Raw genomic sequence first — 11,887 nt, 5'->3', positions numbered from 1 at the left:
TAATCACTTTTCTTTCTCTGAAAGAATAGAGCGTGATTTATTTTTTCTTGCAGAAGGAAGAAGGGATAAATTCCAGATGTTGCTGGGATACACTTTTTGCCTCTGTTTAATGTTTAGTGGCTTTCAGTAAACAGGCTGCAAGAGGTGGGGCTGATGTTTTTATTCCAGGACAAATCATCTACAACAAATCCCATCTGCCGATGGGATAGGGGGGAGCATATCTTGGGTGTGACCTGGTGGGTTTGGAGATGATCCCGGCTTTCCTGCCGTGCAGAAAGGCAAGGAAGGCTGAGGCTGGTCCAAGTGTTCCTTTGGGGTCTTTGCTCTTGGTCTTTCAGGGTATTCACCCTCCCCTTCCCACCTCGGTGCCAAGCTCCAGCTCCATGAGTGAGAGACGCTGCGCAGGGTTGGATCCCCTGCCCATGCCCTGGTGTGGGAATGGGCACTTCTGGTGTGAACTGGCACTGGGATTTTTGGGGAGCAGCTCTGCTCTGAAGGGTGGGGAGGGCTGCCATGTCCTGCATGCCATCATCCCACGTGGGATGCTCAGTTTAGTGGGACTCTCCTGGCCAGCCAGGCTGTTCTGGTGCCCAGAAAAGAGCGTCCGTGTGCCCTGCACCAGCATGGGGCTGGATCCAGGAGCTGGGCTCTGTGGATGGGCAGCCCTTTTCCCTCCTCCCACAGCTAAGACCTGTCTTTTCAGTGCATGCCATGCTTTGCAGCCTTCTTGCAGGCTAAACCAGCAACGATTTTCCAGCATGTGTTGCACAGAGGCGTTGTGGGACCAACACGGCAGCTCCGTTCCCTGTTTCATGTTTTCACCTGTTTAGGCGAAGCACATCTCTGTTTTGTTGGCAGCCTGTTGGGTTGCACAAACAGTGTAAGACAAAACCACGAGCAGGTGTTGGTCCAGCCAGTGTAATTACTGGTTCCTTGCTGCTGCTGCTGGTAGGCAGACAGTGTGAGCCACCCTTCACATGGAGCCGTCTGGCAGGACTGCGGCTGCAGAAGGGCTCCGGGCACCGATCCACCGGGAATATGCGCCGACGGCTCAGCCACTCCCTGTATCTCTTCCCTGCTGCCGATTGCATAAAAAAAGTTATGCATATATGGAGGGAGGGAGGAGAGCTGAAGGTGGCTCTGGTCAGGTTTAAAGCACTGACTTTATGTGCCAGTTCTCATTTGCATTTAAAAAGTTGGCAAATGCGTGGCTGAACTTAAAGGGCAGATGTGAGGATGGGAGAGGCAGGAGTGCTCAGAGAGAGGGGTGAAGCAGCATCCCAAAATCCTGCCTGGCTTCAGAGGGTTCAGCTTGTTTCTCCCACACATCCCAGACCATCACCAAACATTTTGGATGAAGCATGATGAGACTGGGTGATGTGCCTTTGTGTGCACAGGGTGTCACACCTGGGGTGTGCACAGTGCTGCGTGCTGAGCACCAGTGGGGCATTGCCTGGGCTGTGGAGTGGGCAGAGATGTTGCTTTCTACCCTTTTGGAAATTTAACTAGAGAAAAGCTGATCCTGATCCAACCAGCTGCAGACATGGGGGCTCTTTTTTTCAACGTCTAAATTTGACTCCCACCCTTTTGGGCCTCCCAAGCCTTTTTTGGCATCCACTTGTTCTCAGCCTTTACTTTTTCCTTTTGGGACTCCCACCCCTTTTTGGCCTCCAGTCTTCTTATGGCCTTTCACTCCTTTCCAGCCTCCCACCCCTTTTCAGGCTCTGTGCAGCAAGCTGGCTGAGGAGGAGGAGGAGGAGGTCCGAGCTTGTTGCCACACGTCGGTGTTTGGCTCGGCAGAATTCCTTTCTTCCCTTTCCCGTCAGGGTCGGTGTCGGTGCCTGTTCCAGCAGGGTGGTGGTGGTGCACAAGGGCCTGGAGGCTCTCAGAGCCCATGTGCATTCAGGTGACACCACACTCTTGCACAGTCACTTTTGAACACCTGCATGTGAAGCACTGATTTGCAATGTCTGAACTCATCCCTTTGAATCAGCCTGACTTCACCTCAGTGAGCCGACTCCGAGCCCACGACCCCTTGTTATTTAGCTGTAATTTGCAGCAACTCTCTGACCCTTAATCTTTTCCTGGAGTGCGAAAGTTGCTTATCTCTGTCCTCTCAGGTGCATGGAAGGTAGCTTTTTAAAGCTTTATTTGGGAGCAATGATGTGTTGATATAACCCCTTGGACCTCCCAGCCTGCTCTGCTGCCACTGTGGGAGCGTGCGGTGTGTCTGCAGCCCCGGCGTGGTGTGTCTGGCAGTGACACACTTGCTGTCTGTTGGGTTAAAGGCCACTTTTATAGGCCAGTAGGACTCCTTCAGATCAGACTGTACTAATTAGTACCAATTAACCATTATCAGTGACAGACAGTTCTTACAGGCTTCATAAAAAAGTCCTGTTTCTTCAGTGAAGCCCCTGGGGGATGCAGAGCACTCACCCTGCCCACAGTGTCACAGCTTGTCAGGCACTGGGGTTGTGCTGGGGGGGTCAGGAGGGTCCATATCCCACAACCCCTTCAGTTTTGCACAATGCTCACTGATGGGCGAGAGAGAAGTCGTGAGCTGTCTTTTAATGCAAACTTTTGGCTGCTTTGTTCTCCTCACTTGAAAATACATCTGCTGGGCATTGCGTCTGGGGTGTTGTGCAAGATTTTGCTGTGGGTCTTCCTCTTCAGCACCCCACAGCCCCCACTGGGGGATGGGGCATCAGGAGACCCCGAGCTTTCACCCAGGCTCAGCAGCACATGGGGCTCAGCTACCAGTGTTTGCAGAGGAGACAGAACATGACGAATAGCCCACCAGTGCTTTGAAGTGCAGAGTGCTGCCCCGAGGCCATGGGCAGGCAGTCTGGCACTTTTGAATGTGGCAGAGAAGTCTCTGGGGTGGGCTGAGTGATCACAGAAACTTCACAAACCTCTGTAAGACTTCAGCATGCCACCAGGTGAGATGGCCATGGGTGGAGGAGAATGGTCCTGGGGAGGTCCATGTGGGCGAGAGAGAAACAGGACCTTGTACAGCGATGTCTGGTGTGGGAAAAGCATGTGGGGTCTAACCAGGAGTGGTGGCACCTGGCTCAGGGTGGCTTTGTTCCTCCTGGAGGTGGTAGGTTTGGGTGCAGGTGTCAGCCACGGCTGGTACGGGGGAGCTCTGCCAGGACGAGTCCCCAGGAGGGAGCTGGGGTGTGTTGCAGCCGGTCGGAGGTGGCTCCCATCACTGACGGATGCTTTCTGTTTTTCTCTCAAATGTCTCCAGGCACTGAATGTTTAGGTCGCACCTTTCCAGGTAAACTGGGTAAGTGAAGTATTTCAAGAGTTGCCAAGATCTAATTACGAAGGCTGATTGCATGATTGCAGCTGCTGTACCATAAACACCCCGGTTACTCACTCCACGGAACGGGTGGGACGTTGCCTGGCCCCGAGAGCAGCAGGTACCTGCTGTTTGGGTGCAGAGGGGGATGCAGTGTTGTCTTCAGTGGCTGACTGTGCAAACCTGCTGTTTTTTGGCTATCTATACCTGGCTGCACTTTGGTAATCCTGGATGGGATTTTTTTCCTTTTGCTGTTCAATGTAGAACCATCTTCAAAAGCTGAATGTCTTTTTAAGCGCCAGTACTCTTCCATTTGCTGATACTCTGGCCAACTAATGAGCAGCACTACATCGAGGACAGAAACTTTCATAGTATTTTGTGAAAGTAGTGTGACAGTCTGAACCCTTTAACATCATGGGATGTGAGACTTCCCTTGAGTGTGGCTGGAGCTGCCTGTGTTCAGCAGACAAAATGAGGTGTTGGGAGCCCTCTTGAACCAGGCTGCTGGATTTGAGCTGAACCTGTTTGAAAAATAGCTTTTGCTGTTTTAAAAAGACATTGTTATAACGTCTGTGTATCTGTCTCTCAGTTTAGAATCGAGTTTATGACAGTACCCCAAAAGTGAAGTGTCTTTGCTCAAATGTGGAGTCCCAAGCCCGCTGGGAAAGGACCAGCAAACTAAAGTGTTAACAAGTGGTGAATAAATGATTTTAATAAATGGCTAATCAATTGCTGTAGAGCCTGGGAAGTCAATAGAGCTTATGACCTTGGCTTATAACCACGCTCAGATCTTTAACGGGCTTATAATGCCTACAGATCATTCATTAGGCTTTTATCAAGCATCAATTGGTAAAAGTCATAATCTAAAATAAGACAAAAAAAGAATTATTTCAGTTGCATTATTTCGAGCCTGATGGCAGAATTTAGTTCCACAGCAGAATAGTCCTTATTTATGCAAAAAAGCTGTGAGACACCACTGGTCCCCCAGCAGCATTATCTTGGTGCAGACGTCAGGCAGGGGAACTGCAGGAGCCAGAGGCTGGGATCAGCCCCAGTGCTGGGACACTCACAGCAGTCCGTAGGGAAACTGTCCTGCAGCAGGCAATGGTTTATTTGTATTTATTTTATATTAATGCCTTAAGATTTCAGCAGGTAAGCCAGGCAGAGGGAGCCCCGGTGTCGCTGACGGTGCTCTGAGCAGCTGCTCGGGGCGTTTTTCACTCCAGCAAAAGGTGTTTGCTGTCGCTCGACTGTTGTAAAACTCGCACCCGTTCTCTTGTCCTGTGATTTGGGAAGGCATGTGAGCGGGGTTGTGTTCTGGCTGTGCTGCTCTTCCTGCTTTCCCTGGTCTTCCCTGTCCCATTTTGTGTGTGTGTGTGTGTGTTTGTGCCTCGGGGAGGGAGTCAGAGATGCAAGTGAAAACATGCGGTTTTCTTAGAATATAAATAACAGAAAATTAAGCATAATTTTTGTTTGTTGTAGAGTCGTTCCCTGCAGTCTCCAGTTGTTTGCTCCTTTGCCGCGCTCATGTACTCTTTGGGTTTTTTCATCTTACCAGATGGATGCTATTTGGAGTGTGCTGTAGGACACTTTAGGGATCTTGCTGCGGGGTTAATTGTGCGCCCAGCGAAGAGCTGTGCTTGCAGACATCAGTGCATGCCCGGGCTTCTGAAAGACCCGGCTGCCAGACGGGGCTGCCTCTATCAGACGGCTTTTTGCCTCGCCTTTGTTGTCTGGGTCCTTGTCTGCAGCTCCAGCCTGGGCCAGCGTTCCCAGACATCGCCACCTCCACCATCCCCTTCCTCCCGGAGCGCCTGGTGCTGCCTGCGGAGCCGGGACCCCCGGGCAGAGATGCCCGTGCCCATCCCTGGGATAAAGCCCTGCACATGGCAGGGCAAAACAGCAACCCTGGGCAGGGAGCACCACCTCAGACCGACTCAAAAGGGAGGTTTAGCTTTCTTTGGGCTTTTTTCTTGTGTGTTTTAAATATTCCACCATCTCCCCAGTAACTCCGGGGTGTCTCTGATGTGGATGTCAGACTTTTGGATTTCTGTAAATGACTTGTGCATCCTTCTCTTTCCTGCTGAGAGGGATCAGTGTGGCTGAGCATGGTGAGGCACTGCCATTCTCCCCCTGCACACGGAGCAAGAAGGGGTGCTGCAGTTTCTGCTGGGTTTTGTGTCTGCTGTCGTGCTTCTCACAAAGAGTGGCTGGGAATGGATGTGGAGAGGGAAGAGGGAATACTCTCAGCAAGGGCCGAAATGGCTATTCATCTGATTTAGGAGGAGATGCCGTCCTTGAACTCTGTAAAATCAAAGGGCAGGGTGGAGGGTTTGCACAAAACAAAATTCACATAGCTAAACATGTAACTACATGAAAGTACGTGATTTCTTAGAGGTTTGGGTGAATTCTGTCTGAGAGAAGCTGGGTCATGCTCTGCATTCACTGCAGTGCTCCCCTGTGAAAATGCCAGTACGCACCGTTCTTTACTTTATTGTTGTGGGTTTAGGCATTTTGTTATATTAGTCTTAAATGGGTTTGTTTCCATAGCTGCATACTGCTGATAAAATCCCAGTGTAGGATCTCTCAGTCTCCCTGTGCATGTGTACCAAAATAAATCACAGGCAGTTGTCAGAAGAAGAGCTGCTGCCATGGCAGGTGCCAAGCTGTGAGGAAGTTGGGGCTGGACCCTGCTGAGACTGCAGGTGTGTGACATCCCATCCTGGTGCCACCACGCAGTGTCCTGCCACAGCTCCCAGCTCTGTGGGCAGCATTGGTGCCTTGGTGGTCCCAGGGACCTGGAGCAACTGAGGAAGGAGCTGCTGCAGGAGAGGTGATGTTTTGGTAGTGGAGTAGGAAGCGATGGAGGCGGGGGCATAGAAACTCCCTGGCCCTCACCTTTTTTCAGGTAGAAAGGTGTGGTTGTGGTAGGGTGTGAAGTTGAGGATTGGCATCAGGTGGCTGCCAGGATAACAAAACTCCTCTCCTGCTCTGAATTCACTGTATTCACCATCAGCTGTTAATATTTCACCTCTCATCAGAAGGGGGTGGGTTTTTCATGGCTATTAAAACTATCTCAGGGGCTGAGGCTGGTTTTGCTCAGCTTCACGCTGTAACTCCAAAGGTCTAGCCTGGGCCAGTGAGCACTGCTGATGCCCAGGGTGGTACCACACCAGTGCCATCAGGGGTCACAGTGTGTCCTGTACAGACAGGACGGAGCACATCTTCTGGCAGGAAACCCAGTTTCTGAGAGGTACTTATCTTTCCTTCAGGAAGAGTGAAACCAATGGTTTTTGTTTTCCCCAGAGTTCTGACCTGCAGGTTGGCAGGTTTTGGTGCAGGTCCAGCCCCACTGTGTGCTGGGTGTGCTCAGGGCAAGGTGATGCTCCTGGTCCCTGCAGTGGCATGGTCAGGGCATGGCCAAGGGCATGGCCAGGGCGTGGGAGCACCTGAGTCCTTGCTCTGAGGGCACGTGGGGGGCAGCTGGCCCGGAGTGCTTCCCCTCACTGCTCTGCCAGGGGTGTCCTTAACCCCCCCCCATGCTCTCTCTCTCCTTTAATGCATCTTTTTAAGTACTGGGTAATAGTGTTTTCTTTCTGGCAGAGATGAACAGAGGGCTTTTAATAGGTCTTTTGTTTTCTCTCCGTGCAGTTCCCTGGCAGTGACCTGCCATTCGCTCCAGCATTTATTTAGGGTATTTGTATTTTTATATGTGAGGACCTCAACACTGAGAAGCCAGGGGATTTGTCCAGGGTCACACAAGAAATATGTGGCAGAGCTGGGGCTCGGCTTCAGCTTTTCTGAATGTTGAGCTGATCTCTGGGCTTGGCAGAGTGGGAATGTCGTGGTTTGTCCCGTTTTAACTGAGCCAGACAAGGAGGGAAGAAAATAAAGGCTCTGTGGAAGGAAGCATATTTTTTTTGCTCTCCCCTGTTGGCAGTCTGCATGGAGCTAGAATTGCACGATCAGTGTGTTCAGGAGCGTGAGGACTGCATGTGTGAAATACACGGAGGCAAAGGGAAACCCGGGGCTCCTTCATTTCCACTGATTCCAGCTGCGCTGGGGACTGGGAGCTGCCCTGCAAACTCAGCCCTGCTCTGGGGAGGAGGGGTGGGCTGTGCGTGCCCCCCTCCCCGAGCAGGCGGTGGGTTTTTGGGGCGATGCTGTCGGTGGCTGCAGCTGGGATCGCCTCGTGCTCCTGCCCCGCAGCGCTGTGTGCCTGCCTTGTCTGAGGCAGCCCCAGCACAATGCTCGCCTTCACTCCCCGTCAGACGGGAGGTCTAGACGGTCTCCCTGCCTTTTGTTATCAGGGTCACAGGTTAGGGAGCGTTCCCAGCTCCTTTTCCCTCCGCTGGCCAGGAATCCTTCCCAGAACCGAGTGCCTGCAGAGGGGACCCCTCCGAAGGGAGTCACCCCACTACCCAAATGCACTTAGACTGAAAATTATTGTGGCAGCTCCCAAAAAGAAATGTGCTTTTGAAATGCAGTCGGGATCACCCCCACTCCAGTTCTTGCCGGCACAGATGCTCAGCTGACACCAGCTAAATAGAAACCTTTTAGCCCTTGCCAGTAAGTCTGGAGCAAACTGCCAAAAAGCATCGAGGACCGAGATACAAAACGAAGTCAGGCCTGAGCAAAGTACTTGCAAAGGAAAGATGGAACTGATGTGCTCTGTCTCTTGATTTTTAGCACATGAGATGCTTCAGTCTCAGGGTTTTGTTAAAATACAATGGTGGCATTTTAAAGGTTTTCAGCAGATACAAAGCAAGTAAGTCCCCTAGCAACAAAGGGAAGTTTTTTTTTGCTTAATGCAGACTTTTTTTAACATGTAGCATTTGGGATTTTTTTTTCTCCCTCCTTAAATCAAGGATAGGTTTGGCTGAAGGAGAAGTTTTTAGTGGCTTTTAGACATATTTAGAGATGAGACTTGAACGCTTCATGTGCATCTGCTTGTTACCCTTGCCCCTGCCCCGGCCCACCCTGGCAGGCTGAGCTCTCCTGCAGCATCAGCCTTCCCCTGGCCAGAAGGTGCCTCTGTACTGCAGCCCCTTGCTTGGGGTGGGAGGCAAAGAGGAGGGAACGGTTTGATTAAAAGTTAGGAGCAACTTTTTTCTTCTTCCTGGCAAAAAGACATAACAAAAAAAAAAAAATTGGCAGGATCATGCTTTTTATTATTGAATTAAAATCTATTAAATAATATCAGAGAGCCAAAACCTGGAATTGCTATTAGGCACTGCTCTTGGTGAAGTGAAACACTTCTGGATCTGGCTCACTTCTGCATTTCGTGTGTGTGTGCATGTGTATCATGTGTGAAGAATGAGTCTATGAAGCTCAAATAGAGGGTTTTAAATAGAAATAACGCTGGCAGCTCTTTCTCCCTGAATCCAAGGCTATTATGTGTCTGGCTCTGGCCAACATGAATTGCAGAGGAAGTTCATGTGAACTCCATGGCTGATTTGGCAGCTGCACAGCCGTGCTGGGTGCGAAGCCCGGGTGCTGTTGAGCAGCAGCGATGACATTTTTTGGTGTCTGGTGATTTACCTCTTTGCAGAGGGCGAGGGGGGGCCAAGGGAGCCTGTTTCCCACCCCAGTCCTGGCACTTGCAGTGCTGGTGCAGGAATGGACACGTTGGGTGGTGGTGGCCCAGCTTCTTCCCCAAAGCTTTATCTGTGATCCCAGATGCTCCTGCTCTTGGGTGAATGTCACCAGCTTAGGCTGCCTGGGGCACGTGGGCCATCCTGGGGCACATGGGCCATCCTGCTCGCAGTGGTGGAGACCCTGCAGCCCCCAAACCTGCCCCTCTTCTCCTGTAGAAATCCTCATGCAGCACTGGGAGCATAGTGCACCTGTGTGCACCACGGCAGCAGGAACAATTTGGGGTTAATTCCTCTGTGAACCCGCAATGCACCAAATGATGCTGCTTGTATGGGGCGTGGGGGGAAATAATGTTAAATTAAACTCTCCATAAGGGAAGAAAAGCATCCAGCCCCATTCTTTACTGCTCATTTTAGTAATTTCTTCCAGATAACCTACACATCTGTGTCAGTGCAATTAAAGTAGAAATTCTGTCTAATGAACAGTTGTAGCCCTTGGGCTATTGCGGAATGAACAATGAAGTTGGAAACAGTCTTATTAAAATAATAATTAAGAAACAAGAGTTGGGAGACAGAGGGAGGTGCAGACGAGGTGGTAGTGGGATGCTATAGGGTGAGGAGCAGAGAAGAACTGAGTTCATCCCCGTTTTGAACTTCCAGGGGTGACTCCCACCATGGGCTCCCCCCAGTAGAAGGGACTGGATGGTGCAGTTGGACCTGGGGCTGGGCACAGCCCAGTCCCCTTCCCTTGCCAGGGGCACGTGGTCATGCCATGGCACAACAAAACAGTCTCTAAAGCCAGTCTTGGACTTGGGTAAAAGCGTTGCCCCAGGGGTGCTGTTGGCCAGTGGGCACTGGCTTTGTCGTGAGCAGCTATTTTGTCTATATATTTTATTTTGAGTTTTTTGGTTCTTCAACAGCTGATAAAGCTCAGAGAGGGAGGAGAATGTTTTTTGTGTTAGACAGGATTATATCTTGTTTTGCCTTTTCCAGAAAACGGTCCTTTCTCAGTAAAAAAAACAACGCTGTGCACACCCACATAGTTTGCTTTAACCTTCCTTTTTCTCTTGCTTTCCTGAGGACAGGGACTAACCAGGCTGAACTGTGTCAGTGATGGGGACTGGCCAGTTTTTCTCATGTGATGTAGATTGTTCTTTTGTTTTTTAAATAACATTGAAAAGAAATTTTTTGTTTTTATTTAACCCTTGGGATTATGATAGTGTCTCTCCACGAGTTATCATTTTATGCCAGTAAAACAGTTAAAACTTGGAGCTGGCTTTTTCAAACTTAATACACTCCTATTTAGAAATGCATGTGCTACAGAAAGCCACTGACATCTCAGAATAATAAAATAAATAAATAAAAAAAAAGCAAATGCCATAAAAAAAGAAACCAGACAAATCCCACTGGAATGATACATTGGAATGATTTTAGTGGGATTTATATCTATGAGCTGTGGGGTTTTTGTGGTTTTTTTTCTTTTGAAATGGTTGTGAACCAGAGTGATTACTTATCATTTTCATTTTAACTCCATCTGACAAATCGTTTTAGATGGAGAAAGCAATACTGCATCTTTAAATGGCTACTCTGTCAGCGCATCTTGCAGGGCTTTAAATGCCCTTTGTTATCGCAGTCTAGACAGGACGCAGGCGGAATATTTGATATGTTATAAGGCAAAGATGTGACAAGGTTGAATTAATTTACCGGCTTATTTAAAACTGAATTTCAAAACGGTTTTCCTTACAAACTTGTCTTTTTTTTTTCCTCCCTATCCTATATTTTTTTTTTTCGAAGTTAGTACAGTATGTTTCAACTGTTTAGACTGGGAGAGGAGACATTGGCTTACTGCAGCCTGCAGTACTTTAATTGCCCTTTTTATGACTGTCTAGACATCATGCAGATGCATGTTTGTGGTGAGAAGACATTTCCCCCTCTGGTTATACGATAGTCTGAAACCTTTACATTCCCTATCTCCTTACCCCCTCTGCCTCGGAATGCGCTTTACTCCCTCCATCCCTGAAAATCACTTTTTCCCCTCTTGTTTTATTTTTTGAAGGACAGTTCAGCCCCCGTTTTCCTGCTCTTTCTGGCGTGCTGGTTTGCAGATGCTGGTGCTTTGGGGGGGATGAAGGTGTGAGGAGGGGGTGACTCCCGGGTCACACTGCAGCGGGCGCAGCTGGGGGTGTCCCCGCACCCCCGTATCCCGGTGTGGGTGCGGGTCCCCGGCCGCGGGGCGCTCCGCCGGTGTAAGAATGAACATTTCAGCGAGGTTTGAATGGGTGCGGGAGTTTTAGTTATGCAAATCGATGCATTAATTAACCCCGTTGCTATAGCTACTGCTTTATTGTTAAATTCAGTGAAAAGGGGACAGGCTGTGTCCATGGATAATCCTCCCCTCGGTGCCTCTGCCCCATCCCGCCCTCCCGAGCGCCCCGCGCCCGCGGCGCGGGGGCAGCTGCCCGCCCGCATTCCCGCATCCCGAATCCTGCATCCCGCGGGCAGGTGCCGGGGAGCGCCGGGCCGGAGCGGCCGGGGATGGGCCAGCGGGGCTCCGCCGCCTCCCCCGAGCCCATTGTGGGGGCTGACCCCCGGGGTCGGCTCCCCGCAGCCCCCCCGTGTGTCTGGGGCTGCACCGGGACGGGACGGGGGAGCGGGACAATGGGGCGGCAGGAGGGACACAGATGGGCCGGGATGGAGATGGGGAATTCTCGGAGATGGGGAGGAGAGCCCGAAATGGAGATGGGGATGCTCGGGGAGGGCAGGGGAGCCCAGCCCTGTTCTTGGCCCCACACCCTGCTTGTTATGGGGCTTCTCTTTGTATGCGCCCTAAAACCTGGATATGCAAACCCCCCCAACGAAACAGACTTCCCAGCAGATCTACTGTGGGAGTTAAAACCTTTCTCAGGCTGTTGCTGCAGCTGAGGTGGAAGTAAATTTATTACCTTTAATTTTGTCAGATTTGGGGCGGTTGTACTCACCTCCCCCATTC

General features: G+C 50.6%; 1 protein-coding gene across 2 annotated transcripts in view; it reads left to right on the top strand.

Moving 5' to 3' along the window:
* Nucleotides 1-3,263: 3,263 nt before the first annotated feature.
* The window catches only part of PMEPA1 (prostate transmembrane protein, androgen induced 1), a 33,575-nt gene continuing 24,951 nt past the window's right edge, over nt 3,264-11,887 (top strand). For both annotated transcript variants that reach the window (XM_018074003.3, XM_008932989.4), the window contains exon 1: nt 3,264-3,289. The gene's annotated coding sequence lies outside the window, so the exon portion shown is untranslated. The remainder of the gene's footprint in view (nt 3,290-11,887) is intronic.

This window comes from Manacus vitellinus, unplaced genomic scaffold (genome assembly GCF_001715985.3).
Source record: "Manacus vitellinus isolate BGI_N305 unplaced genomic scaffold, ASM171598v3 scaffold_26_pilon, whole genome shotgun sequence".
Taxonomy (NCBI): domain Eukaryota; kingdom Metazoa; phylum Chordata; class Aves; order Passeriformes; family Pipridae; genus Manacus; species Manacus vitellinus.
Note: the sequence above shows the minus strand (reverse complement) of the source record. Positions and strands in the feature narration are given on the sequence as shown.